Here is a 27,385-nt window from a genome sequence, read left to right as displayed (position 1 = left end):
TTTAAACTTAAACCATGAGAATATGATACCTTTGCAAAAATATTAACTCTAGTAGAGTTATGCTTATTGTCTTTGAAGTAGAACAGGCTTGTATATTGACTTTTTTGACAAGAATATTTTACATTTATCTTTTAACAAAAATAAAAAACAGATATAAAACTTACTATTATTCTCCTGTTTTTAAGTCTGGGATCTAAGAGACTTAAATGACCAAAAAATAGGTTGCTATGTTGCATTGACATCTGGTGGATTAAAGCAGTTATTACAAGGTTGGAGGTAGCTCTCAATTTTTAGTTATAACAATGTTAACTTTGAAAAAGTTTAAAGATCATCTCTAGTCTAATCCAATAATTTTTCAGCTATGAAAACTGAGGCAAAGAGAAAGAAAATTGGCCAAATATTTCAAAAACTGAAAACACATGAAGTATATATAGTATTGGCCATAGTAAATAGAAATTCAATTTAAGAAGCAGAAAACAAATACTAACATAGAATATATATAGTTAAAAAGTATATAGTATTTCCCTGTTTTTGACAGGAATATAGGGTTTCAGTACATTGTTCTGTGTATGTTTGGGGAAAAAAAGTTATAAAAGGAAATGTAAAATTTGTGCTAAGTTTAAGTATACATATTGTATACTAGAGGCCTGGTGCATGGATTCGTGCACTGGTGGGGTCCCTCGGCCTGGCCTGTGGGGATTGGGGCGAAACCGGCATTCTGACATCCCCTGAGGGGTCCTGGAGTGCAAGAGAGTGTTCTGCAAAGTTGCTGTCACTCGGCAGCTCATGTGTTGAGCGTCTGCCCCCTGGTGGTCAGTGTGCATCAAAGCTACTGGCCGGTTGGCCAGTTGCTTAGGCTTTTATATATATAGATTGCTGCTCCTATGATGAAGAACTTTGGTTTTCTAATTTACCTGAGTATGAAGAGAGATGAGAAAGGAAGGTAAATGAACACTAACTTTGTTTTCCCTCTAGTACACATATTTAAGCTGTTGTCTGAGACAATACTTTTTAAGGAGGAAGTAGCACTGAGTCACAGGCTTTTCTTTCTCAAGCTCAGATACTTTGCTTCTCCAAATTAGTTCCTTCTTCAAAGACACTTAAACACAGCATCGCAGAAGAGAACAATCTTGTGTGGGGTTTTGCAGACATTGGCTTGCCCTTTCTGAAATACTTTTTCTTCTCCCTGGAATGCACATCCCAGATGCCTGTGCTTCACAGCCCCACTCTTACCCCAACCCTGATTCGTTCTTGGAAAGTCCTCCAAAGAGCCTCCCCTGCCAATAGCTGACTGACCTGTGTCCTCAGTTTCCTTGCACCAACATAGAAACTTAAATGTGTTTGTTTCTTTCCCTAGACCAGCGGTCAGCAAACTGCAGCTCGCGAGCCACATGCGACTCTTTGGCCCCTGAAGTGTGGCTCTTCCACAAAATACTGACTTCTGCGCATGGGACACGAAGTTTCAATCACACTGTATGTGAGCGCCCGCCCACTTAGTTAAACTTTAACTAAGACTTAAAACTTTAAGTAAAGATTATTAAGTTAATTTTAGGGAATGTTGTGGAGTGAAAGAAGATGTAGTGTCGAGGATTGAGAAAGGTATGTTAAGATGGTTTGGACACATAGGATGAATGAAAGGAGATAGACGAAACAAGTATACAAGACTAGTGTGGAGGGGAGAGTTGGAAGGGGTCGACCTCAGCAAACGTACCTCAATCAAGTTGAGAACGTCTTTAGCAAAGGCCAGCTTAGGAGTACCCTAATTAAGTTAATAACAATATAGTTTAAGTTTACATATTGTATACTAGTTAAACTATATAGTTTAAGTTTAAAAAATGTGGCTCTCAAAAGAAATTTCAATCGTTGCACTGTTGATATTTGGCTCTGTTGACTAATGAGTTTGCCGACCACTGCCTTAGACTGTAAGCTACTTTCAGGCAGGTATCCAGCCTGTAACCATGTCTTTCCAGTGCCTATTAACCTCTGGAAAATAGTAGGAGCTCAATTAGTGCCTGATAAATACGTGAGTGCTCTGGTACTATCTCCTGCAGGCCTTGCTAATGTTCCCAATACTTCCGCTACAAAAAAAATCCCTGTTATTAATTTTCTCTGTTAACATTAAGTTTTGAAAGATTTTAACCAAACACCTGCATTTTTGAAGTAATAGTTCCTTTGACCAATTTTATTGATCAAAAGAGAATGCAGACTTTCTAAGACTCTCCAGCCCAGCTTAGGAGTCCCATTTGGAATGTGTCCAGGAAATTCCTAGTGAAGTGCAGGGTTATTATAATCTGGCCTAAGGATCAGAACTAGCAAGTCATAAGTGTATTAATTAATGGGATTCTGGAAAGTGAAATAACTGCATAATTTGCATTATTGTTATTTCTCTTTAAGTTTTTTAAACATCTTCATTGAGATATGTCATATACCATAAATTTCAAGAGCATTTTCAAATTTATCTATATATATAAAAGCCTAAGCAACCAGAACGACCAGAACAACCAGTTGACCAGTTGCTATAATGCACACTGACCACCAGGGGGCAGACGCTCAACACAGGAGCTGACCCCTGGTGGTCAGTGTGCTCCCACAGTGGGAGCGCCGCTCAGCGGACCAACCTGTCCTGGTGGTCCACCAGCCTGGCGGCAGCCACTCACTCCCTCAGTAGTCCTGCAGGTCCAATCTCTGGAGAACGGGCCAGGTACCAATGGACCAGCACTGCAAGCATGATCCCAACAGCACTGCTGGCCTCCTGGAAGTCAGCCTTGGGCACAGCGGCCACTTCCCTTCCCTAGACGTTCTTCAAGAAAGAAATAATATAAAGGCAGCTACCAGGTGGCTCCCAACAACCGGCGCAAATGTCAGTGGGATGGATCCAGATCCTGGGCCAGCAAGGGCATCCCACCAGCCACCTGGAAGGCCAATTGTGTCCTGCCTGCCCTGCCCCACCCATACATGGGCATCTAGTAATTACATAAATTATAAGGTTCAATATTTTTAAATAAATTCATAGATTTGTGTAACCACCTTTACAATCTAACTTTAGAACATTTTCATCACCTAAAAAAGACAAACCCTATAGTTATTAACAATCACTCTCCATTCTTCCCCACCTTGGTCCTAAGCACCCACTAATCTATTTTCTGTCTCTATAGATTTGCCTATTCTGGACATTTTATATAAATGAAATCATACAATAAGTGCTCTTCTGTGACTAGCTTCTTTCATTTAGTATAATGTTTTCAAGGTGTACACATGTTGTAGCATATTTAAGAAATCAGAGTAAGACAAATTAAAACCACAATGAGATATCACCTTACGCCTGTAAAATGGCTATCATCAATAATCACAAACAATAAGCTTTGGCAAGGATGTGGAGAAAAGGGAACCCTTGTGTACAGTTGGTGGGAATGTAGATTGGTGCAGCCACTGTAGAAAGTAGTATGGAGTTATCTCAAAAAATTAAAGATAGAACTGCCTTATAACCCAGCAACTCTACTTCTGGGAATATACCTGAAGAATCCTGAAACACTAATTCTAGAGAATATATGCACAGCCCTAGCAGGTTTGGCTCAGTGGATAGAATGTCAGCCTGTGGACAGACTGAAGGGTCCCAGTCGAGGGCACATGCCCAGTTTGTGGGCTTGGTCCCTAGTGTGTGTGTGGGTGGGGGCATGCAGAAGGCAGCTAATCAATGACTCTCTCTCATTGTTGATGTTTCTGTCTCTCTCTTCCTCTCTGAAATCAATAATACACACACACACACACACACACACACACACACACACACACACACACTAGGGGCCTGGTTCTCAAAATTTGTGCACTGAGGGGGACCCCTCAGCCAAGCCTGCCCCCTCTCACATATTGGGAGTCCTCAGGGGATGTTCTACTGATGGCTTAGGCCCGCTCCCTGCTCCCCTTGGGGAGTGGGCCTAAGCCGCAGTCTGGCCTTCCTTGGTGGGAGGCGACCGGGCTGATCAGGGGAAGACACCAGCCCCATCACCCCGCTGCTGCAGCCACTGCCAGTCACCACAGCCACCAAGGTGTTTTCATCAACACAACTCCAGTCCCTTCACCATGAAAAAATGACAACTTTCTTTAGGCATTTTCAAGATGTCTTTCATAGGATATGACATTTATTTTTATTTTTATTTTTATTTTTTTATCCTTACCTGAGGATATCTTTCCATTGATTTTTAGAGAATGTGGAAGAGAAATGGAAAGACAGAGAAAAACATCAAAGTGATTAGTTGCCTCCTGCATGAGTCCTGATGTGGGGCCCAGCCATCTTGTGGCTATTGGTGTGGCCATCTTTGCGACGGAGTGATGGAATGACAACTAATTTGCATATTACTCTTTTATTAGATAGGATATATCACTTCTGCTGGGAGAAAACTGCCACTCTAACTCCTGCCCTGATCCCAGACAAGTTAGTTCCTCCCTGAATATCTCAGTTTCCTTTCAAGCTGCTGCCCCAGTGCTGGAGATTGAGGGAGTAAGTTGAAGTAAGTGTGTGTGCAGACCCTTTAAAGGGAACTGCCTGGAACTCCAGCAGTCACAATCCCCTCTAGCTTTTATAGCCAGAAGTTGGAACGTCTCTTCCCAGCACCAGAACCCTGGGCTGAGAGCCCTGGTGTGGGCTGGGGACCCCTTGCTCCTTAAGGAAACCTTCACAGCCAAGATATCTCTCCTGATTTTAAACCACCACACGTGGGTGTGGGACCAGCCAATTCCCCAATTCCACCTATATCTCTGCCTCTCCTACCAGTCTCCATGTGCTTCTTTAATTCCCAAGTTGAAGGACTTCCATAAAGCTGGATTTCAGGTGGTTCTGAATGATGGTTGTTCTGTATTTTAGTTGTAAAATTTGATATGGTTGTGGGAGTGTTTAAGTACATTTACCTATGCCATCATCTTGACCAGAAGCCTGCTCTTGCATTTTTATATGAATTTTGTTGTTGTTGTTGTTGTTAACCCTTACCCACTGATTTTTAGAGAGAGTGGAAGGGAGGGGGAGAGATAGAAAGAAACATCAATGTGAGAGATTCACATCAATTGGTTGCCTCACACACACAAATAACCAACAAGGGCCGGGGATCGAGCCTGCAGCTAAGGTTACGTGGCCTTGACCAAAATAGAACCTTTAGTTATGGGCTGGCACTCTAACCATTGATCAAACTGGCTAGGGCTTATATGAACTTTAAAACCCAGGTATTTTGTTCTTCTGGAAACTTATTACTTACACTAGAGGTCCGGTACACGAAATTCGTGCACGGAGGGGGTGGTACCTCAGCCCAACCTGCACCCTATCCAATCCAGGAGCCCTCAGGGGATGTCCTACTGACGGCTTGGGCCCACTCCCCATGGTTCTCTGCTCTCTGAGGGGCCTGCCTGCTCCACACCATGGTGATGGGCAAGCAGGACCTGCTGGGTGCTGCCTGTGGGCCTCACTTGCCTGCTGGGCTCACGTTGCCGGGGTGACGCCACCAGCATCCTGCCCGGACACTATGGGCATATATATATATAGATATATATCTATCTATCTATAATAATACAAGCGTAATATGCTAATTAGACTGGACGTCCTTCTTTCCGCACAAAGCTGCAGTGGGCAGGGACCACAGCAGAGGGGCAGAGGCCCCCAGCTGCAGTGGCGGCAGGTAGGGGCTGGGGCCAAGGCCCTTCCACGAATTTCATGCATCAGGCCCCTCTGTCTCTTTTTCCCTAAGATTAAAAAAAAAAAAATCTCTCAGGTAACTAATTAGGGTTTCAACAGTGACCATCTTATCTTTTAAATTTTTAGTTTAAAACCTTTTAGTTCTAGATAGAAAGTTTTTTGGGGGGGTCTCTCTTTTGTTACTGACTCTTCTTATGTTCTCTTATTACTATTTTATTTAATAACACCTTTACAGAGATATAATTTACATAACATAAAATTTGTCCTGTTAAACTGGAAAATGGCTTTAAGTAGATCCTCAGAATTATTCAACCATCTAATTTCAAGTACCTAATTTTGGAACATTTTCATAACCACCAAAAGAAAGTCTGTGCCCATTAGTTCTTGACAATTTCTTGATAAGCCTTCTTTCTTACATCTTCTTTTTTCATTTTAGCATAACAGCCACTTTGCCTTGAACTATTTGCCTATTCAAAACTAAAGAGTATTTAGGTTACTTGTTATGATTCACCTTGTCTCTAGAGAAATCTTAAAACTTTTGCAGGGAAGTGGTCAATTATTTACGTAAAAGGCTTTTCTGCTCATCATTTAAAACACAAGTATTTCCTTTCTTTTAAGATTACCCAGGCTACACTGCAAAACTATACAGTAGCATTTAAATTTTTTTTTTTACATAAGAATTGCATTAATAAATGATTTGCAAAAGTATTGTGAGAAAAATTAGAAAAATAAATTTAAGCAAAGTGTATCTGTACTCAGTTCTGTATCAATAATGAATAACCTCTTGCTCAACGCATTTAAAAACTACTTTCAACTACACCCTGGAAGTCTCCCGAGTTACGTCAGTGGAAGTTTTGCCAAGAACAAACAAAACAATGAGTTCAAACTTGGAGAGTATCCCACTCCTTAATTATTTACAAAACCTTTAGAAGAACTTTAACACTCTTTGTCATGTGGAAGCACAGAAGCAAAGCCTCACTTTCTGAAGGTAGGCAGGCCTGGGTTAGAATCCCACCCCGCAGCTGTGTTGTCTTAGACAACAGGAAAAAACAGACCTGTAGTCTGTGGACCTCAGCTTCCTCATCTCTATACTTGTAACCTGATCTCTTCCAGACCTCACCAGCTGGCCAGGCAGGTGAGGTCGCATTAACAAGGATGACACATACTTCCCTGGAACTGTTGCCTGCAGCTTACGCAGGATTTAGACTTTCCTGTAAAGTTCATGTGCCCAGGTGTGTCTCACAGGTGCTTACTTGCAAACAATTGAGCTCCACTCACACCATGGAGGGCCCTGCTGCTGCTTCTCCATTGAATACAGACAGTAGTGGAGGGTCTCCATGTACTTGATATTGTTCTGGTACTTGATTCTCAAAATCTCTGCCCTAATCTGAGTTTCTGTCTGGCACTAAGCGCAGGAAGTCTATGCAAACCATCTCTAGAGATGTGGGTTTCCAGTCCCAGGGTGCATGAGAATTACTTGGTGAGTTGTTGAAAATGCAGACTACTGAACCATTCATTCCCCACCCCCCACCCCCATCTCCCCCAGGTTTCTGAGTTGAACTGGTCGTGTTGAAGGTCCACAGGCCACCTGGAAAGCACCTCTCCGGGGTATTGCTGGTTCAGATAGTGGCAGGCTGTATGATGCAACCACATGTTCTCCAAGTCATTTCTGCACCTCCCCTCTTACAGCAAGGTGCTATCCACAATCCAGTTAGCCTATGAAGGGTCAGTCTATAAACAGTAGCCCATGTGGCTCCAGCTCCCAGTTTATTCGTCATGATAAAAATGTATTCAAGTGAGTAGTTTGAGGTGTAAATGAACAGGGCCCTGTGTTATCATCTTAGTTCTCTTAACTTTTTTTTCCCTTTATTCCCTAGATATTTCTATTCACTCTACTCATTTCTATTTAAAGTTCCCTTTAAATCTGCCCTCCCCCCTTTCCATTCAGGCAGCATCACCTTTTCCCCAAACTATTGAAAACAACTCCAGATTCTTCTCTCCGCCTCTAACCCCTTCCTCACATTTGAAACCCAACCTCAAGACAGAGTGATCTATCAGAAATGCAAATCTGTCATCCCATTTCTCACCATCCGCTCATTTCCCCCCATAGTACTGTATTAAAAAAAACACCTAATATATTAAAATGATAAAACAGGAGCTACTCAGCTGAAGACTCACGAGATGGGTTGGTAGGAAGAGGAGGAACAGGCATCCATGCACCCACTCAGCCTTCCTGGATCTCCCCCACCTCTACACCAGCTCTGGCAGCAGCTCTGAGTAACCGCGGAACCAGTGGCCTCCATGAAACACAATTTGAAAACCACACCTCTAAAAGAGAAACACATAATCACCTGCATGGCAAAAAAGGTCTTCAGTCACCTAACCCCCACTCACCTCTCCAGCTTCCTCTCCTCCCATTAATCCCTCAGAGATACCGTATGCTTTGTAACTGGGCTGACGCTATGGTAGACACTCGTTACATGCAACTCTTTAAATTACTTTAATTAAATCAAATTAAAAATGTAGTATTGTTGTCAACTAGCGACATCTAAACTGCTCAAGAGCCACTGTGGCAGTGGCAGCCACGATGGGCATCCCAGATGGAGAACATTTCCATCATGGCAGAAAGTCCTAGAGATATTACACTAATAGCAGTTCCCCACACCCCATCACTTTCTCACAGCCTAGCCCGAGGGCCTTTGTACATCCTGTCCTCTCTATCTGGCACCTTTGCCTCTCTGTTTAGTAAGTTCCACGCATTCTTCAAGATTCTGTCCAAAGAAGCCTCCCCTTAGAGGCCTTCCCTGCACTTTCCAAGTTCCTGTCTGATTCGGGGAAAACTGGAGCACTGTTTCCTCTTGGATTCTTGGCACTCATTCTTTTAATATTGTACTTTTCACATGGTTTTATAATTATTTACTTGGTTGTATGTTTTATATTAGACTGATATTTTAACTCATCTTTATAACAAAAGCAATACATTATCTATTAAATTCATAAGTAAATTGATAAAGAATGGAAAATAATCAGATGGTTATATATATATTTGGGTGAAAAATGACAAAGATCATGGGAATGGTAGATGTGGTGAGCAGCACAATGCCCACTCCCAAAGATGTCCAATCCTAACGGTCAGAGCCTATACCTTACATGGCAAAAGGGATGTGGCAGACGTTGATAAAGTTGAGGACTTTGAGATAGGGAGATTACTATGGGTTATTTAGGGGGGCCAGTGTAATGTTTAAAAGTGGAAAAGGGAGGCAGAAGAGAAGATTCTAGTACTATAATGTGAAAAGGATTCAACCTCCAGCTGCTGGCTTTGAATAGGAGGACGAAGGTCACGAGCCAAGGAATGTGAGTGGCCTCAAAAGTTGGAAAAGCATAAACAGATTCTCCCCTAGAGCCTCCCAAAGGAACACAACCTGCTTTCCCCTTCTTTTAACCAACCGAGACCCATTTCAGACTGCTGACCTCCAGAACTGTACAATAATATATCTGTGTTGTTTGGAGCTGCTGTGCTTGTAGTAATTTGTTAGATCAATACAGTAGAGTATTGAAGGGAAGGGTGTTCATTCAAAAGGAAAATACAGTAGAGTTAGGAAGGGAAGGGTGTTAGTTCAGAAAGAAAATATGCTCAGCTAGGGGACTTCTAAGTGCTGGGCCCCTGGGGTCCAGTGAAGGGCAAAGACCCAGCGCAGCAGAGCAGAGACATCATCATAGACCCCAAGGTGGAGAGGATGTGTCCTGGACTTGAACATGGTCCCCATGAGCTGGTGAGCTTAGTACAGACAGGAAGACAGAGTCTCTTGGCCGGCCCAGTGGTGCCAACACCTAGTCTAGACTTCATCCTCTTTCAGAGAACAGAAAAAGACCAAATACTTTTTTAAAGCCCACAAGTATCTAGCACATTGCATGAATTAAGCAAATATTTACAGTGTGACATGTGAAAGACACTGGATAGCTTCACAAGCACAGTGGACATTTTTTGTGCAGCACAAAGGTGTGCTATTACTATATCTACACATGCAACGGAGGTCACTCTGTTCAGAGAAGTTGTAGATATAGACCACCTATTTCCTAGTCAGAGTTTCAATATGAATTGAATCGTTTTCAGTGGTTTGATTTTTTTAAAGCATTCATCTAACAACTACCTTCTTTTCCAAACCATTCCTTTGGATGCAAAGATGAAAAACCTAGTCACAGTCTAGCAATGAGGCCAGAGTTGTAAAGTGTTAGAGGGAGGTGTCCTGACAGAAGTGAGGGCATGATAGTCACCATGGTCACCTCTACCCTGGGAGGAAATTTCTAAAGAGGAGGTAATGATTAAACCAAGTCTTGAAAGATAAGTAGGTGTCTGCTGGGTGAAGAAGGTGAGGCAGGGTTGGCTCTGTGAGTATAAAGGATATCCCCCTGAGTCACATTCTAGGTGTGGCTGATTCAGGAACCTGCAGCCATCCCACGCTGTAGGGTAAGAGTGCAAGTGAAGGGAGGGAGGGAGGTGAGAAGAGTGCTCTGGAAGGAAAGCCAGGAGAAGTCTGGGAGGGACCCTGCATCCCAGCCTGCAATCAAGACCCCCTGAAGGGTTTCAAGAAAAGAAGCAACATGATTAAACTCGCGTTAGAAAAGGCACAGTGACAGTCATGCACTCAAGAGAAGGCTAGGTGGTAAGACGCTAGGCAATTCTGTCAGTGATACTGAAATTCACTGTAGATGAAGAGAAGCCACACGCTAGGGATGTTAACAAGGTATAGCTAGATGAGGAAAAGCCTCAGAATTTGGTTATCAGGGAGGGGAAGGGAGAGGTTTCTGTCTGAATGACAGGAAGGTGAGGGTACCACTGAGACAGGAAAAGCTTGATTGTGGACAGGCTGAGCCCCAGGGTGCCAGTGTGCCCTAGCAGAGCCTCCAATTGGCAGTCAGATAGCCCTGACTAGAGCTGCTGACTGGGGTGGCACTGATGAATAGGCATCAATGAAGCTACACTCAGCATAATAACAGTCATCACTTCTTCAGTGCTAGCAACTGTGAGAAGCCCTTTATACCCATTACTGAATTTAATCTTTACCACAGTCCTGTGGTGCGAACTACTATCACATTTTATAGCAGAAAATCTAAAGCTTAGAGACATTAAGTAACTTAATTTACCCAGATCACACTGCTTACAAATGGTAGAGGTGGGATTCAAATATTTTTGAGTGATTATTCATACGTTGTGCAATTAAATCACAATGAAAGGATATAAATACCTTGAAAATTTACAAAGTAAAATAAAGTAAGTCCTGGAAATATAATGTACAGCATGGTAACTAGAATTAATAATACTGAAGAGTATATTTGCAAGTTGCTTAGATCTTAAAAGTTCTCATCACAAGAAAAACAATTGTAACTATGTGTGATGACAGTTGTTAACTAGACTTATTGTGGTGATCATTTCACAACATATACAATTATTAAATCACTATGTTGTACACAGAAACTAATATAATGTTGTATATCAATTATATCTCAAATTTTAAAAACCAGACCTTGCACCTAATGCAAATACCATCTTAGGTAATGGAGAGTAGAGTTTCAAAGGCAGATTTGGAAATACATCTTTCATGTCCAGCATAAAATCTTTACTCCCCAGAACTGTGTGTGTAACCTCTAGCTGGGCATCATATTTCTTTTTCTCCCCCACTGCACAGAATACTACTTCAGGCAGAGGACCTTTCTCATGGGCCCTTATAGGTGGTCATAGTGCCTATCACAGAGCACCTACTAGGTACTGAATAAATATTTGTTGCGTATCTTTATTCATTCATTCAACAAATAGACGTTAAAGTGCCTCTATGCAGGGCACTGTGTGAGTCAGCAGGAGTACGACAAGAGGCCAAATATGCACGGACCCTTCCCTCATGGAACTTCTAGGTTACTACCAGCAGCAGACATTAATCAAAATACCACAGAAACAGAATAATTACATTTGTGATTTGCCTAAAGGCAAGGTGCGTGCAGCTATGAATGCCTAATAAGGGCATGTACCTAACTGGGAGGTCCAAGAAGATGTCAGTGAGGAAGTGATACTTTGAGCTGAAATCTGAAGAAGAATGGTGCTTAACCAAATGAGGCACCTGGGAAACCATACCAGGCAGCAGCGACAGCACATGCAAAGGTGCTGAGCCAGAATGGAAAAGGAAAGAAGGAATGATTGAGGTCCTGTCCTAGAGCAGTTCGGCCTCCAGGGAAGGTCAAGGCCTCGTTCTTCTTCACCCTCCATCACCACATCCCCACTCCTCCACATCATAATCAATACTAGTTGGAAAATATCCTTGCATTAAAACAGCATCCAAAGTTTGTTTTTTAAAAACATTTCTTTTTTAATATTTTTTGATTGATTAAGGTATTACATACATGTCTTTACCCCCCCTTCCTCTCCCCACCCTCCACTCATGTCCTCACCCCTCTGGTGCCTGTGTCCATTGGTTAGGCTTATATGCATGCATACAAGTCCTTTGGTTGACCTCTCTCCCTTACCCCCACCCTCCCCTACCTTCCCTCTGAGGTTTGACAGTCTGATCTATGCTTCTCTATCTCTGGATTTGTTTTTGTTCATCAGTTTATGTTGTTCATTATATTCCACAAATGAGTGAGATCATGTGATATTTATCTTTCTCTGACTGGCTTATTTAACTTAGCATAATGCTCTCCAGCTCCATCCATGCTGTTGCAAATGGTAAGAATTCCTTCTTTTTTACCACAGTGTAGTATTCCATTGTGTAGATGTACCACTGTTTTCAAATCCACTCATCTGCTGATGGGCACTTAGGCTGTTTCCAAATCTTAGCTATGGTAAATTGTGCTGCTACAAACATAGGGGTGCATATATCCTTTCTGATTGGTGTTTCTAGTTTCTTGGGATATATTGCTAGAAGTGGGATCACTGGGTCAAATGGGAGTTCCATTTTTAGTTTTTTGAGGAAACTCCATACTGTTCTCCACAGTGGCTGTACCAGTCTGCATTCCCACCAGCAGTGCATGAGGGTTCCTTTTTCTCCGCATCCTTACCAGCAGTTATTTGTTGATTTGTTGATGATACCCATTCTGACAGGTGTGAGGTGGTACCTCATTGCTATTTTTATTTGCATCTCTTGGATGATTAGTGACTTTGAGCATGTTTTCATGTCCCTTGGCCTTCCTAATGTCTTCTTTCAAAAAGTATCTGTTTAGGTCTGTTGCCCATTTTTTGATTGGGTTATCTTCCTTTTGTTAAGTTGTACGAGTTCCCTGTAAATGCTGGAGATTAAACCCTTATCAGTGATAACTTGGCAAATATGTTCTCCCATGCAGTGGGCTTTCTTATTGTTTTGTTGATGGTTTCTTTTGCTGTGCAGAAGCTTTTTATTTTGATGTAGTCCCATTTGTTTATTTTCTCTTTAGTTTCCATTGCCCTTGGAGCTGTATCAGTGAAGATATTGCTTTGGCATATGTCTGAGATTTTGCTGCCTGTGGATTCCTCTAATATTTTTATGGTTTCCCATCTTATGTATAGCTCTACAGGACTACCTAAAAAAAAATGGTAGTAAATCATCTAACTCTACAATTTAAAGAATTAGAAAGAGAGCAATAAGAAAAGCCCAGAGAGAGCAGAAGGAAGGAGATAATAAAGATCAGAGCAGAAATAAATGACATAGAGACAAAAAAAAAGTATAAAAATATCAATGAAACCAAGAGCTGGTTCTTTGAAAGGGTAAACAAGATTGATGAACCTCTAGCCAGGCTCACCAAGAAGCAAAGAGAGAATAAACAAAATCAGAAATGAAAGAGTCGAAATAATAACAGACCCCACAGAAATACAGAGGATTGTTAAAAAATACTATGAACAACTCTATCCCAACAAACTAGACAACTTGGAGGAAATGGACATATTCCTAGAAAAATAACAACCTTCCAAAACTCAATCAAGAAGAATCTAAAAATCTCAATAGGCTGACAACTATGGAAGAAATGAAAGGAGTCATCAAAAAGCTTCCAGCAAACAAAAGCCCGGGGCCAGATGGCTTCACAGGGGAGTTTTACCAAACATTCAAGGAAAAACTAAAACCTATCCTCCTCAGACTATTCCAAAAAATTCAAGAGGAAGGAACAATTCCAAGCTCATTCTATGAAGCCAGCATTATCCTAATCCCAAAACCAGATAAGACAACACAGTGAAAGAGAATTACAGGCCAATATTCCTCATGAACATAGAAGCCAAAATCCTCAACAAAATTCTAGCAAATCGGATCCAGCATTACATCAGAAAGATCATACACCATGACCAAGTAGGATTTCTCCCAGGGATGCAAGGATGGTGCAATATCTGCAAATCAATAAACGTGATACTTCACATAAACAAATTGAGAGATAAAAATCACATAGGCATATCATTGATGCAGAAAAAGCTTTTGACAAAATCCAACACCCTTTTTTGATAAAAACCCTCAGAAAAATGGGAATAGAGGGTTCATACCTCAACATAATAAAAGCCTTATATGACAAACTGGCAGCCAACATCATACTCAATGGGCAAAAACTAAAACCATTTCACCTAAGAACAGGAACGAGACAGGGATGCCTACTTTCACTACTCCTGTTCGACATAGTACTGGAAGTGCTAGCCATAACAATTAGACAAGAAGAAGAAATAAAAGATATCAAAATTGGAAAAGAAGATGTAAAACTGTCATTATTCACAGATGACATGATACTATACATAGAAAACCCTAAAGACTCCATAAAAAATTATTAGACTTAATAAATGAATTCGGCAATGTAGCAGGATACAAAATTAACACCGAGAAATCTATGGCATTTCTATACACCAACAGTGAACTTACAGAAAGAGAGACTAAAAAACAATCCCATTTACCATCGCACCAAAAAAATTAAGATACCTAGGAATAAACTTAACTAAGGAGGTAAAAGACCTGTACTCAGAAAACTACAGGACACTGAAAAAAGAGATAGAGGAAGGCATAAACAGATGGAAGAACATATCATGTTCATGGAGTAGTAGAATCAACATCATTAAAATGTCCATACTACCCAAAGCAATCTATAGATTCAATGTACTCCTTATTAAAATACCAACAGCATATTTCACAGACCTAGAATGAACTCTCCAAAAATTCATCTGGAATAAAAAAAGATCCCGAATAGCTGCAGCAATCCTGGGGAGCTGGTTGGGTCTTTAAAGGAAACAGATGGTGTACTCAAATTAATTTGAAGGGAAGTTACTATGGCAATTACTTACAAAGGTAGGGGCACTGTGTAGAAAAATAAGTTCATGCAGTGCTACATTGGTCAAAGCTAACTGGAAGTCAGAAGGCAAAGGAGGCTGGAGGTAGAGATCATGCAGAGCACAGAACATTGGCAGAATGGAGCAAGGGGGCCAAGGTGAAGGGAAAACCAAAGATATCCACACAGTGGGGCTCATTTAATTCTCCTTTTAAATCAGTAAATTAGGTTTTTTATACGAGTTTGTATGTATGATACATTTTACCGCTCAAAAATGGGGGAAAGCACAATAAAAATAATGGGATTTTTTTTTTCATCTTAAAAAATTACTTTACAGATGTTTCAAACAGAGAAATGAGGACCAAGGAAAGTAAGAAACATCAAAATGACTAGTAATAGGCATTATTTTTCCTTTGCTGTTAGCCAACTCCTTTACTTCTATTTTCCCTCATTTGAAGAAAGGGCGACTAAAAATTTTAAGTTGTCATAATCTCATTTTTATCAGATCATCTAGTCAAGAAATAAAGCCGATTTTCAAGTTTCTCAGAGAAATAACTGGTCATTTTCAGGAAGGATAGTTTACTGCCTCATAAGTGGTATTCTGGGAATAAGTTAATCCCGTTTACTGAGAAAATAACATCTAAATAAAAACTAAATAAACAGAAAAAGAGTTTAAATACAATAAAAGAAGTTCAGTGATCATAAGATAGTGATTTAAAAATTTTTCAACACTCTCTATTATAATACAACTAGAGGCCTGATGCATAAAATTTGTGCAAGAGTAGGCCTTCCTTCCCCCAGCTGTTGGCACAGGCTTCCCTCTGGCACCTGGGACCTGGGCTTCCCTCGCAGCCCTGGCTTCATTTGGAAGGTCGTCCATAAGGACGTCTGGTCTAATTAGAATATTATGCTTTTATTATTATAGATTATATACAGAAGCATAATTAAGCAGTAGTAATAACTAAGATAGTAATAGCAATAACCAAAAATTACTGAGTGCTCCATATACATATTAAGTCATTTAATCATTACTGGAAATCTACAGGGTAGAATCATTAGTATCCTTTTACAGATGAGGACATTGAGCATAAAGAAATCAAACCACCCGACAGTGGAGCTAAAGCTTATGTTCGTTACAACTGTGTCCAAGGATTTGCTTCAGTTGAGGTGTGGTGATGCCTAGCCAGAGCCCCATCCATGCCTTCTTCCCCCCTAGCAATGGGGCACCCCTCAAGAGAGACTGTGGGATCCCTAGGTCTACACAAAACACAATTTGAAATCTATCAACTTAGAGAGTGGGAAACACATAAGAATATTTGGGGGAATATTAGAATTGAGTATTTCAGTTAATATACGTTTCCTTAAAACTAAGAAATACTGGGAAATGACATGGTTTAGATCGGGAGTTCTTACACTTTGTAGTTCATGAAGACACTAAAATCAAAGGTAAACTCTTGTGCATATAAGTCATCTAAATGTCCCAGATGTCTTTGCCTGTGAAATCAAATTTCCCTTCAATGTCCAGTCACAAAGGCTTGGGTGTCCATGTCACCCAGCATGCTTGGCTAACCAAAGTCCAGTTTTTTCTAACTGCCTGGCAAAAGGAATCTGGGAATCTACAGGCAATCCTACATGTGTCACAGATCATCCTGGTTGTGGCACGCCACTTCAACCAGAATTGTGGCTCTAGAATGTAGTTCTTCCCTTCTGAAGATCGCCTCTTGTCATTATAATAACAAAAGGGTAATATGCTAATTAGACTAGATGTCTTCCGGACGTCATTCCAAACATCCTTCCTGATGAAGCCAGAGCCAGAGGGAAGCTAGCCTGGGTCCTGGGTGCCTGCAGGTGGCCCAAGGGAAGCCAGCCCAGGTCCCAGATGCCTGTGGGCGGCCCAAGGGAAGCCAGCCTGGGTCCCAGGTGCCAGAGGGAAGCCGGTGCTGGCAGCCAGGGGAAGGAAGGTCTACTCTTGCACTAATTTTCATGCATCGGGCCTCTAGTCTATACATATAAAAGACTGATATGCAAAGTGTCCCCACAGGAGTTCCACCAGGAGTTCTGTCACTTGCTATGATGTGCGCTGACCACCAAGGGGCGGCGTAAAATGAAGGAAGGCCCCAGCCGACAGCCAGAAGGCCCCCATAAGCCCTGATCACCAGCCAGGCCTAGGGACCATACCTGTGTGTGAATTTCGTGCACCAGACCTCTAATATAAGAATAATTGATTACTGGGATCCTTATGTTAAGAAACTGGGTAGCATTATAACAATGCAAAACATTCTTTAAGGCTACAGACTTTGAAATCAAACAGACCTGAGTTTGAATTCTGTGGTTCGAGTTATTAGCTGTGGACAAGTTGTTTCAGTTGGATTCAGTTTCCTCATCTATAATGGGAAGATTATAATATCCATTTAGCAAGATTATATTGAGAATGAAATTCATTAACACACGTGCCTGAAACATACGGTGTACTCTCTGAATGGTAGGTCTTGCTAGATTATTAATCTTTGCAATGGAGGCATCCAAAATGGTGCAGAGATCTTAATTCCACAGGACCATTTCTTTTAACATCAACATTCAAGAATGCCAAAGACAGCAATAAAGCTACATTAGTAAAGGACATTTTAATTTTACAGAGTTACACTTACTCAGACCAGATAGTTTAATTTATGGTGACCTAATATGATAAAAGGCTAGAATTGAAATCTCACAAAGGGCAAATGGTTAATATTTTACTTACACTGTTGTCAATTATCAGTTATATCAGCTGCATTTTTTTTTGCATGAATTAATTAGGTCAACTCCAAACTGAACTTTCTGGTGACTTCATAGAATACAAGTATTCTTTGTTGTTTACTGAGACTGGATCCACAGATTTGAAGTACCAGATGTGCACATGGCAAACTTTACTCCTTATTTGGAAATTATGGGGTAGTTTTGCTTGTCAAATAAATGGGGACTTATTCCACTCTTGCAAGGAGGTGGAAAACAAGGGTAGTGAAAATTCTCTTCTGGAGAACACTTCTCCTTTTTCTTCCTAAAATATCAGCAAGAACAACATTTACATTTTCTTTAACATGGGTGAGAGTGCTTTCGCTTCACAATCAAAACTTCTGTATTCAATTTTGCAAAGCTCATTCACAAACAATTGGTGGTATTTTTGTCAAAATTGGGAAGTTAAAAATTTTTTGAAATGACACCTCAAACAAGTACAAATTGTGTTAAAAGATTTGGCTCACATTGACCTGAAGTAATCTTTTCTTCTCTCCAATCAAAGCATAACAGCTGTAGTGATAGGAAACAATGCTGTCATAGGGGCATATAGCCTACTCTAATTGCTCACCCAAATTAACATTTATTTAGTGGTTATTTACTAAGTGGTTATTATATGTAACTAGAGGCCCTGTGCACAAAAATTTGTGCACTTGGGGGGGGGGGGTCCCTCAGCCTGGCCTGTGCCCTCTCGCAGTCTGGGACCCCTCAGGAGATAACGACTACTGGCTTAGGCCTGCTCCCAGGTGGCAGAGGGCAGGCCCAATCCCTAGGTGCAGCCCCTGGTCGGGCTCAGAGCAGGGCTGATTGGGGAGTTGGGGCGCTGCCCTCTGTCATGCACAGAGCAGGGCGGATTGGGAGGTTGCGATGCCACCCTCAGTCACACTCAGGGTAGGGCCGATTGGGGGGTTGGGGCACCGCCCCCTGTCACACTCAAGGCAGGGTTGATGGGGAGGTTGTGGCGCCACCCCATCACGCACAGAGCAGGGCCAATCAGGGGGTTGGGGCACTGCCCCTTGTCACTCACAGAGCAGGGCCCATCAGGGGGGTTGGGGCTCCGTACCCTGTCACACACAGAGCAGGGTCGATCACGGGGTTGGGGAGCTCCCCCCTGTCACTCACAGAGTAGGGCCGATATAGGAGTTGGGGCACCACCCCTTGTCACGCACAGAGCAGGGTGGATCAGGGGGTTGGAGCGCCGCACCCTGTCACACTCAGGGCAGGGCCAATGGGGAGGTTATGGCTCTACCCCATCACACACAGAGCAGGGCCCGTGGCGGGGGGTGGGAGGGTTGGGGCGCTGCACCCTGTCACACACAGAGCAGGGCCGATCAGGGGGTTGGGGCACCGCAGCCTGTCCCAAACAGAGCCGCAGGGCGATCAGGGGGTTGGGGAGCTCCCCCCTATCAGGCACAGAGCAGGGCTGATCAGGGGGTTGGGGCGCTGCCCCCTGTCACGGTGATCCCGGTGCCAGGAGGCCTTGCGGCTCTGCTGATCCCAGTGCTGGGAGGCATATTACCCTTTTACTGTATAGGATAGAGGCCTGGTGCACGGGTGGGGGCCGGCTGGTTTGCCCTGAAGGGTGTTCTGGATCAGGGTGGGGGTCCCCACTGGGGTGCCTGGCCAGTCTGGGTGAGGGGCTGAGGGCTGTTTTAAGGCTGGTGGGTGACTGAAGCTCCCAACTGCTCCTTTTTTTCTTTTTTTTTCTTTTTATTCTGGTCCTGCTTTAGCTCTGAGGCTTGGCTCCAGCTCTTAGGCCTCACCTGCTGAAAGCAGTTATCTGGTTTGTTTGGGTTCTATAATCGAAACACTGTTTCAACTCCAGCTCTGAGATCCTGGCTGGCTGAAAGCAGGTTTCTGGGGTTTTGTTTAGCTTCTATATTTGTAACTATGTTTCAAACTGCAAGCTCAGAGGCCAGCAGCGGCAGGCGGGGAACGTTGGAGTCCTCCGTCACTGAAGCAAGCAAGCCTCATGTTCGCTTCAAGCTGCCTGGCTGCCGGCCGCCATCTTGGCTGGCAGTTAATTTGCATATCGCCCTGATTAGCCAATGGGAAGGGTAGCGGAGGTATGGCTAATTACCATGTTTCTCTTTTATTAGATAGGAAGTCATACTATTTTAAGTGCACTGTATTATATGTTTCTATTTATAATTTTCAACTGTGATTATTCCTCATAATGAACTTGGAAGGTAGGTGAGACAGTTCAGATCAATGTGGCTGCAAACATAGCTTAAGCATCTACTATCTGCAAGGAATAAAGATGCATATGGTGTTCTAGTTCCTCACAAGATGATGTACTAATGTTGATGCCATCACTCCACCACTGGGCCCCAAAAGGACATAGTGACGACCAGCTGCCTTCCCTTCCTTGTCCCTCAGCTCTGCAGAGGCTACCCCTGGGAGCTAGGAATTGACAACCCAGGAGGCAGCTTTTGGGACAGAGCAATGCCGGGTTGATGTCCCAGGAGGTCACCTGACAGATGAGGTAATGGGAATTGGGAACACAATAAACAAGAATCTCACATCAAAACTCTCCACGCTGAGGAAAATCTCCCCATGCTCACTCTTTAAATGCACTTGGAAGGGCAAAAGCTAGGAACTGAGCCCTTGTCCCCTTCCCAGGTGCACACAACCAGCTAAAGGCAAATAAATAACAAAAGGGCTGATGAGCCTGAAGCACTTCTCCCCAGTTGATTGGTACATGTATAATTTATATCTTCTTGAGCTAAAGTTTCTTTTCCCTTGTGTAATGTCTTTCTTTTGACTCTTAAGATGTTTGTTACTTTAAATTCTTACTTAACCTAAAATTGCTACTGTTGGATTCATGTTTTCCTGGCATATGTCTTTCTATTTATTCCTTTCAACTTTTCTATATTCTTTTTTTCTACAAAATTTGTGCATTTTGATAAATAAGTTTGAGCCTTTTAAATAGAATATAATTACTACTGTATTAGGACTTCTTCTGTGATTGTATTTTATATTTTCCATTGACCATACTTTCTGGTGTTTTTTTTTCCCCCCCTGTTATACTTTTCATTAGGTAGTTCAAACTTCCTTGTCTTAAATTTACACATTTTAAATCTGTCCAGTGAACACCTTTTATTTACTAATATGCATGTTTGTGTTTATGTTTATTTTTTCTCTTTCAATTTTCTTGCCCTAGCTGGTTTGGCTCAGTGGAAAGAGCATAGGCTTGGGAACTGAAGGGTCCTGGGTTCGATTCTGGTCAAGGGCATGGACCTCAGTTGCAGGCTCAATCCCTGGCCCTGGTGGGCATGCTCAAAGGCAAACAATCAACGGGCCTCTCATATTGATGTTTCTGTCTTTCCCCCTCTCCTCCACTATCTCTAAAAATCAATGGAAAAATATCCTCAGGTGAGGATTAACAAAAAAAAAATTTTTTTTCTTGTCAAGATCTATTGTTTTCCTTGAACAGATCACTCTTATCGCCTCTGGTTCTACTCCCTATATTCTTCTTCTTCTTCTCATCACATTAGTTTTACCATAAAGTTAACAGAAAAAAAAATGTAGCAGAATATTTTTGCAGACTTCAGAGAAGAAGGAATAATTTAAATGTGACCCAAATGCTAAAAGTCATAAGGTTTTTTTTTAAAAAAAAGATAAACTAACTTACATTAAAATTCAGGATTTCTTGCTAACAAAGACTACCACAGACAAGATAAACTTATTGGTGACAGACTGAGAGAAAATATTTGTGATACTTAAAGTCCAAAAGGGATTTGTGTCTAGAATAGAGAAGGAATATATATGAATCAACAAAAGACAGAAAACATAATAGAAGAATGAACAAAGGATAAATGCAATTTATATACAAGAAATACAAAATGCTAACAAGTATAAAAGCATGCTCAACTTTGCCATAAATTGGAGAAATTAAACAAAATTAAACTTTATGTAAATTGAGATAAACGAAGCATCAGAAAGACAAAAAGGCAATCAAAAAATGTTAGATTTTAGTAAAAACAGAGGGAAATGAGAATGATTATGCACTCTAGGAAGGACTGTAGTGTTTTAGCAATTTAGGAGAGTACTCCAGTAGTCCTCAGCAGATGAACAGACCATGTAAAGGTAATCCTACTCCTGGGTGTATTCCTAGAGTGGCCTCCACTCAAAGCAGGAAGCTAAAGGCAATACAGTTGTATTTGTTACAATGAAGAAATAAAGATTGAATGAAGAACCAGTACTTATGAACCAGGGAAAAGAACATTAATTATACTTAAGTATGTATATCTCTTTAATTCTTGTTCTAATTACAATTTTTAACCATAGTGACCAATAATCATGCTCATAGTCAAGGCTTTATGATTTCTTAGAAACACATGACTGGAAAAAGGCAGAACTCTTACATGAATCTGAGCTCTAATGTGATGCCTCCTCATTTGGACCATGAACCAAGGCACAATTGGTTCTGGTACACCACCCTCATTTCAATATACATGTATTCCCAGCACTGAGCTGGTAAGTTCTAGCCAACACATAGTGATAGCAATGGTCATAGCCAGTTAGGATAGTTTACAAGCAAAAAAGAACTTCCAAGAAGCCACCACAGTTCTATGGTTTGTTCCCGCAAATATTTGACGAATGCACACTGTAAGAAAAAGGAGTCCCATATTGCCATCCCCAGCTAGAGAGGGAACACAATCATTGCCAACTCGCTTCACTTTCAGTGACTACAGTGGGTGTCCCATGTCCCAGTCAGCCACTTCTAGCAGGAAGGAAGTTCTCACAAGGAGTCCTGTGAAAAACTTTTTTGTTTTTTTAAATCATGACCAGAAACCTATGTCCTCAGGATAATGAGTCAATAAAGACTTCTTTAGTGACCCACAGAACATTTATTTGGGACATTTTTCCAAAATCTAAACCTCTTATCTTTTGGAATGAAAAAGTTAAAGTCTGAATAAGAGCACTTTTAGTCTTTCTTTCTCAATAACTATGGCTGATTTTAAAACAAAAAAGTTCTCCCTAATAAGTCTTTCTATCAAATAATCTATAATAATAAAAGGGTAATTTGCTAATTAGACCAGACATCCTTCCGGACGTCATTCCAGACATCCTTCCGGATGAAGCCAGGGCTGGAGGAAAGCCGCTAGGGTGCTGGGTGCCTGCCGGCCACCGGCAGGAAGTGTGGGTGTTGGTTGCCAGAGTAAAACCGGTGCCGGCAGCCAGGGGAAGGAAGGCCTACTCTTGCACAAATTTTTGTGCATCAGGCCTCTAGTAGAGAATAAAACCATCCTCCAATTTTTGATAAATGAGCATTCATTGTAAGGATTAGAGGTAAAGAGGACAAGGAAAGAGTGTGTTCTGGTCTCTACAGTAAGAAAGAACTACCAATCTAAAAGCACTTCTCATTCTATTGTAAACAGAAAGAACAGCTGACAACAATTTAGAAACATGCTAGTTATTCTCAATACCCAGAAATTCCCATTTTAAAACAATGCTTTAGGTTACTCAGAAGCGTTCAACTCCTTATAACAACAGAGAAATTTCTCAAGTGGTCAGCATAAATACAGAACATTGTGCAACTTCCCCTCAACCAAACCACAAACAGTCTCAGCATAAACAGTGATGCCCTTAAAATGGAGCAATTGGGGAATAGATTCAAAGCTGGGACTATGGAAAAAAGGACAATTATTTTTGAAATGTAGCTTTGTGTATTTTCTGGTAGAGTACTTCTTCCCATAAATTACAGAGATAATGAACAGTAGTTAATTAATGTTAATTATGCAGAAAACACTATACTACTTTATGTGGCTTATCTCATATATTCTTCCAAAAATTCTATGAAAAAGACATTATTATTATTACCCTCTTTTCACAGGCAAGGAAAATAAGGCTTGAAGAATAGGTTGCATAGTTAATCAATGAATTGACCAAAAATCAAAATCATATTTGTCTAATTCCAGAATCAGTGCTTCTATTTATTTCCTTTTTTAGCAAATTCTCTTTCCCACTAATAATAGGTATTTTCAAAGAACAGGTCCAAAGCCCTTGCTCTTTCCACTACATATATTCTTTCATTTATTTTAACTGTTGCCTTTAACTAATTCCTCCAAAATTAGTACCTTAGAATCAGGACACTTCTTACCTATAAAACTTTGCAGATTGGTGAGGTCTGACTTATTCTGCACCATTCCTCTGTGTTTCCCTTAAATTCTAGCTGCGGGTGTCTATTCTAAGTGTCTCACTCTAAACTCAACAGGTAATTGTGTGAGTATATATACAAGCATTTTTAATTTTAAATCTTTATTATCGAAAGTATTACATATGTCCTCTTTTTTCCCCCATTGGCCACTTCTAGCCCACACCCACACCCAGCCCCAGGCCTTCACTACACAATTGTCTATGTCCTTGGGTTATGCATATACTAGTATGCATATAAGTTCTCTGGTTGATCTCATCCCACCCACCTACCCATCCACCCACCCCTGCCTTCCCTCTGAAATTCAACAGTCTGTTCCATGATTCTATGACTCTGGATATATTTTGTTAATCAATTTATTTTGTTCATTCGATTCCACATATCACATTACAATAGCTAAGATCTGTGTGGATAAAAAAGCTGTGGTACATTTACACCATGGAATACTATGCAGCAGTAAAAATAGAAGGATCTCTTACCCTTTGAGACAGAATGGAGGGGGCCTGGAAAATATTATGCTAAGAGAAATAAGCCAGTCAGAGAAAGAGAAGCATTTAATTCTTATTTTATTTTTTGGTCCTCAATTGTTTTGGTTGTTTTTTAGTCCTAGAAAGAACTACATTTAAATGGTCCCTAATGTCTAAACTGTATAGTTCTGTGATTCTATATATAGGACTAAAAATCATCACATTATTCTCCAAACCTCTCCTTCTGAATTTGCCTATGTCTCTGAATGGACATTTGAGCAGAGGCCTAAAGGAAAGGAGGAAAGGACCCACTTAGATCTCTAGGACGGAGCAAGTCAAGCAGAGCAAACAGGATGCGAGGTTCAGCCTGACTGGCATGTTGAAGAAACTCTCAGAAGCCATCATAGCTGGAGCCGAGTAAACACGAGCAAGAGCAAGAGAAGATGAGGTCAGAGAAGGGCCAGCTCATGGACTAGGCTCTGTGCTTACAGTGGCCATGTACTTTGTTGAATGCTCTGAGGTTGGCACCTCGGAATTATTATTTTTAACAAGGAGCTCTGCATTTCCATTTCGTACCAGGCCTTGCAAATCATGTATCTGGTCCTGGGTCAGAGCAGTAGCAAAACTTGATTGCTGTAGTGTGTTGTAGCCATTAAGCCTTGTAAGGAGCCTCTGAGTGAGATAAGAAGCCACTGAAGGATGCTAAATGGAAGAATGACAAGATCTGACTGTTTTTCTTTCAAATCACTGCTTTTAGGGCAGATCTAAGGGATCTAGGGTGAAAACTGGGAGACCCAAAACAATCTAGTTGGAGATAATGGTGATTCGGCCCATGCTGGTAGCAGTAGAGGCAGGGAGAAATGGTCAGATTCTAGGCATATTTTGAAGGTAAAGCCAAAAGCATATGGTGATGGATATGATGTAAAGGTGAGAGAAAGAGAAGTCAGAGATGATTTCAGGGTTCAGGGCCTGAGCATTGGGAAGAAGAGAGGCAGATTAAAGGAGACTCCAGCCTGGGGTTGTGGAGGCCAGGAGTTTGGTTGTGCATATGCTGAGCTTGAGATGCTTATTTATTTATTTACTCTGTTTTAATAGGTGTGTGAGGTTATATTTTATTAGAAAGCATTAGTCCTTGGCCCAATTTAATCAGTGTTGGTATTTTTCAATCTCCCATGCTTCTTAAGTTAAGAGAGACTGAATTACTTCATCAAATCAGGTGCTGAGTAGGTAGTTAGATATAAAAGTGTGGGGTTCAAGTAAAAGGTTCAAGCTAGAGATACAAGTATTCAGAGGTGGAGATGAGGAGGAACCAAAAAAGGAGAATAAGGAGAAGGCAGTGTTAAGAAGGAGACTCAGGAAGGTGTATCCTTAGATTAAGAGAAAAAGAAGGGAGTGTCTAGTGTGTCCAAGAGACTTATATCAATATTCCTGATAAGTAAAATGTGCTGGAGAATTAATTTACTGGCCATTGGATTTTGCAAGAGGGAGATTTTGTAAAATGCTGTTTCACTTTGCTATTGAGATCCTCGCCTATCATTTAAATGTAAGACTTCAAGCATATCAACTCCTTACTTACCTTCATACCAACACTTAGATTCTCCTTTTATTATATCCATCATTTCATTTTTAAAAAATCATATCCAGCCTTTACCAATAGCACAACCTAATTCAGGCCCCTGTTACCTCAGGACTAGATGGCTGAGTGCCCTGCTAAACTGTCCACTGGTTTCTAGTCTCCTCACTAGCAATCCATCCTGATTAGTCATCCTGGAAGAAAACATTTTTCAGGGATTTCCCAGGCCCTGTGGCTTTCAGCAGAACATACCAATAAGAGGCTTCTCTCACCCACTTCCCCAGACCCATGCACAAACATACCCTCCTGATACCCATCTGAACTGCAAAGGTCTGCCTGAACTCCACAGAAAAGAACCATGATTAGAGCCAGCAGCTAGAATGATTGGGCCCCTCTATTTGCAGTGATTTGATGAACTAATTTAGTCTCTCTTAATTTAAGAAGCATGGGAGCCGAAGCCGGTTTGGCTCAGTGGATAGAGCGTCGGCCTGCGGACTGAGGGGTCCCAGGTTCGATTCCGGTCAAGGGCATGTGCCTGGGTTGCGGGCACATCCCCAGTGGGAGATGTGCAGGAGGCAGCTGATCGATGTTTCTCTCCCATCGATGTTTCTAACTCTCTCTCTCTCCCTTCCTCTCTGTAAAAAAATCAATAAAATATATTTAAAAAAAAAAAAGAAGCATGGGAGATTAAAAAATACCAATACTGATTAAATTGGACCAAGGACTAATGCTTTCTAATAAAATATAACCTCACACACCTATTAAAATAGTTAAAGTAAATAAATAAAAAGTATTCTTAAAAAACCTAAACCATCAAATACTGCACTGGCAAGGACAAGTTGCAGCTGGAACTCTCATTCACTGCTGGTAGGAATGCACTCTGGAAAATAGTTTGACAGTTTCTTCAAAATTTAAATATTTAACATATGACTCAAGAGTCCCACTCCTAGTTATTTTCTCAAAAGACACTAAAACATATAACCACACCCCAAAACAACAATAACTGTAAGTGAATAGTTATACAATTTTATTCATAAACACCCCAAACTGAAAACAACCCAAATGGCCATCAAACGGTGAACAGATAAACAAATTGTTGTATATCCATAAAACAAAATCCTACAAAGGAATAAAAAGAATGAAGTCTTGATGCATGCAGCAACCTGGATGAATTTCAAGTGCACATTGCTAAGTGAAAAAAGCCAGATAAGCCCTAACCGGTTTTGCTCAGTGGATAGAGCATCGGCCTGCAGACTCAAAGGTCCCAGGTTCGATTCCAGTCATGGGTATGTACCTTGGTTGCGGGCACATTCCCAGTAGGGGGTGTGCAGGAGACAGCTGATCGATGTTTCTAACTCTCTATCACTCTCCCTTCCTCTTTGTAAAAAATCAATAAAATATATTTTTAAAAATAAAAATTAAATTAAAAAGCCAGACAAACAGTACCAGGTAGGTGCTAAAAATATAGGGGGGAA

General features: G+C 41.3%; 1 long non-coding RNA gene across 3 annotated transcripts in view; it reads right to left on the bottom strand.

The window, feature by feature from the left end:
• LOC132236929 (uncharacterized) overlaps positions 1-27,385 on the bottom strand; it is a 70,440-nt gene that overhangs the window by 23,973 nt on the left and 19,082 nt on the right. For all 3 annotated transcript variants that reach the window (XR_009453416.1, XR_009453415.1, XR_009453417.1), the window contains exon 3: positions 7,859-8,008. This is a non-coding gene — a long non-coding RNA (uncharacterized LOC132236929). The remainder of the gene's footprint in view (positions 1-7,858; positions 8,009-27,385) is intronic.

The sequence above is a fragment of the Myotis daubentonii genome, chromosome 6 (genome assembly GCF_963259705.1).
Source record: "Myotis daubentonii chromosome 6, mMyoDau2.1, whole genome shotgun sequence".
Taxonomy (NCBI): domain Eukaryota; kingdom Metazoa; phylum Chordata; class Mammalia; order Chiroptera; family Vespertilionidae; genus Myotis; species Myotis daubentonii.
The sequence above is the reverse complement of the archived record's forward strand: the minus strand, read 5'-3'. Positions and strand labels throughout refer to the sequence as shown.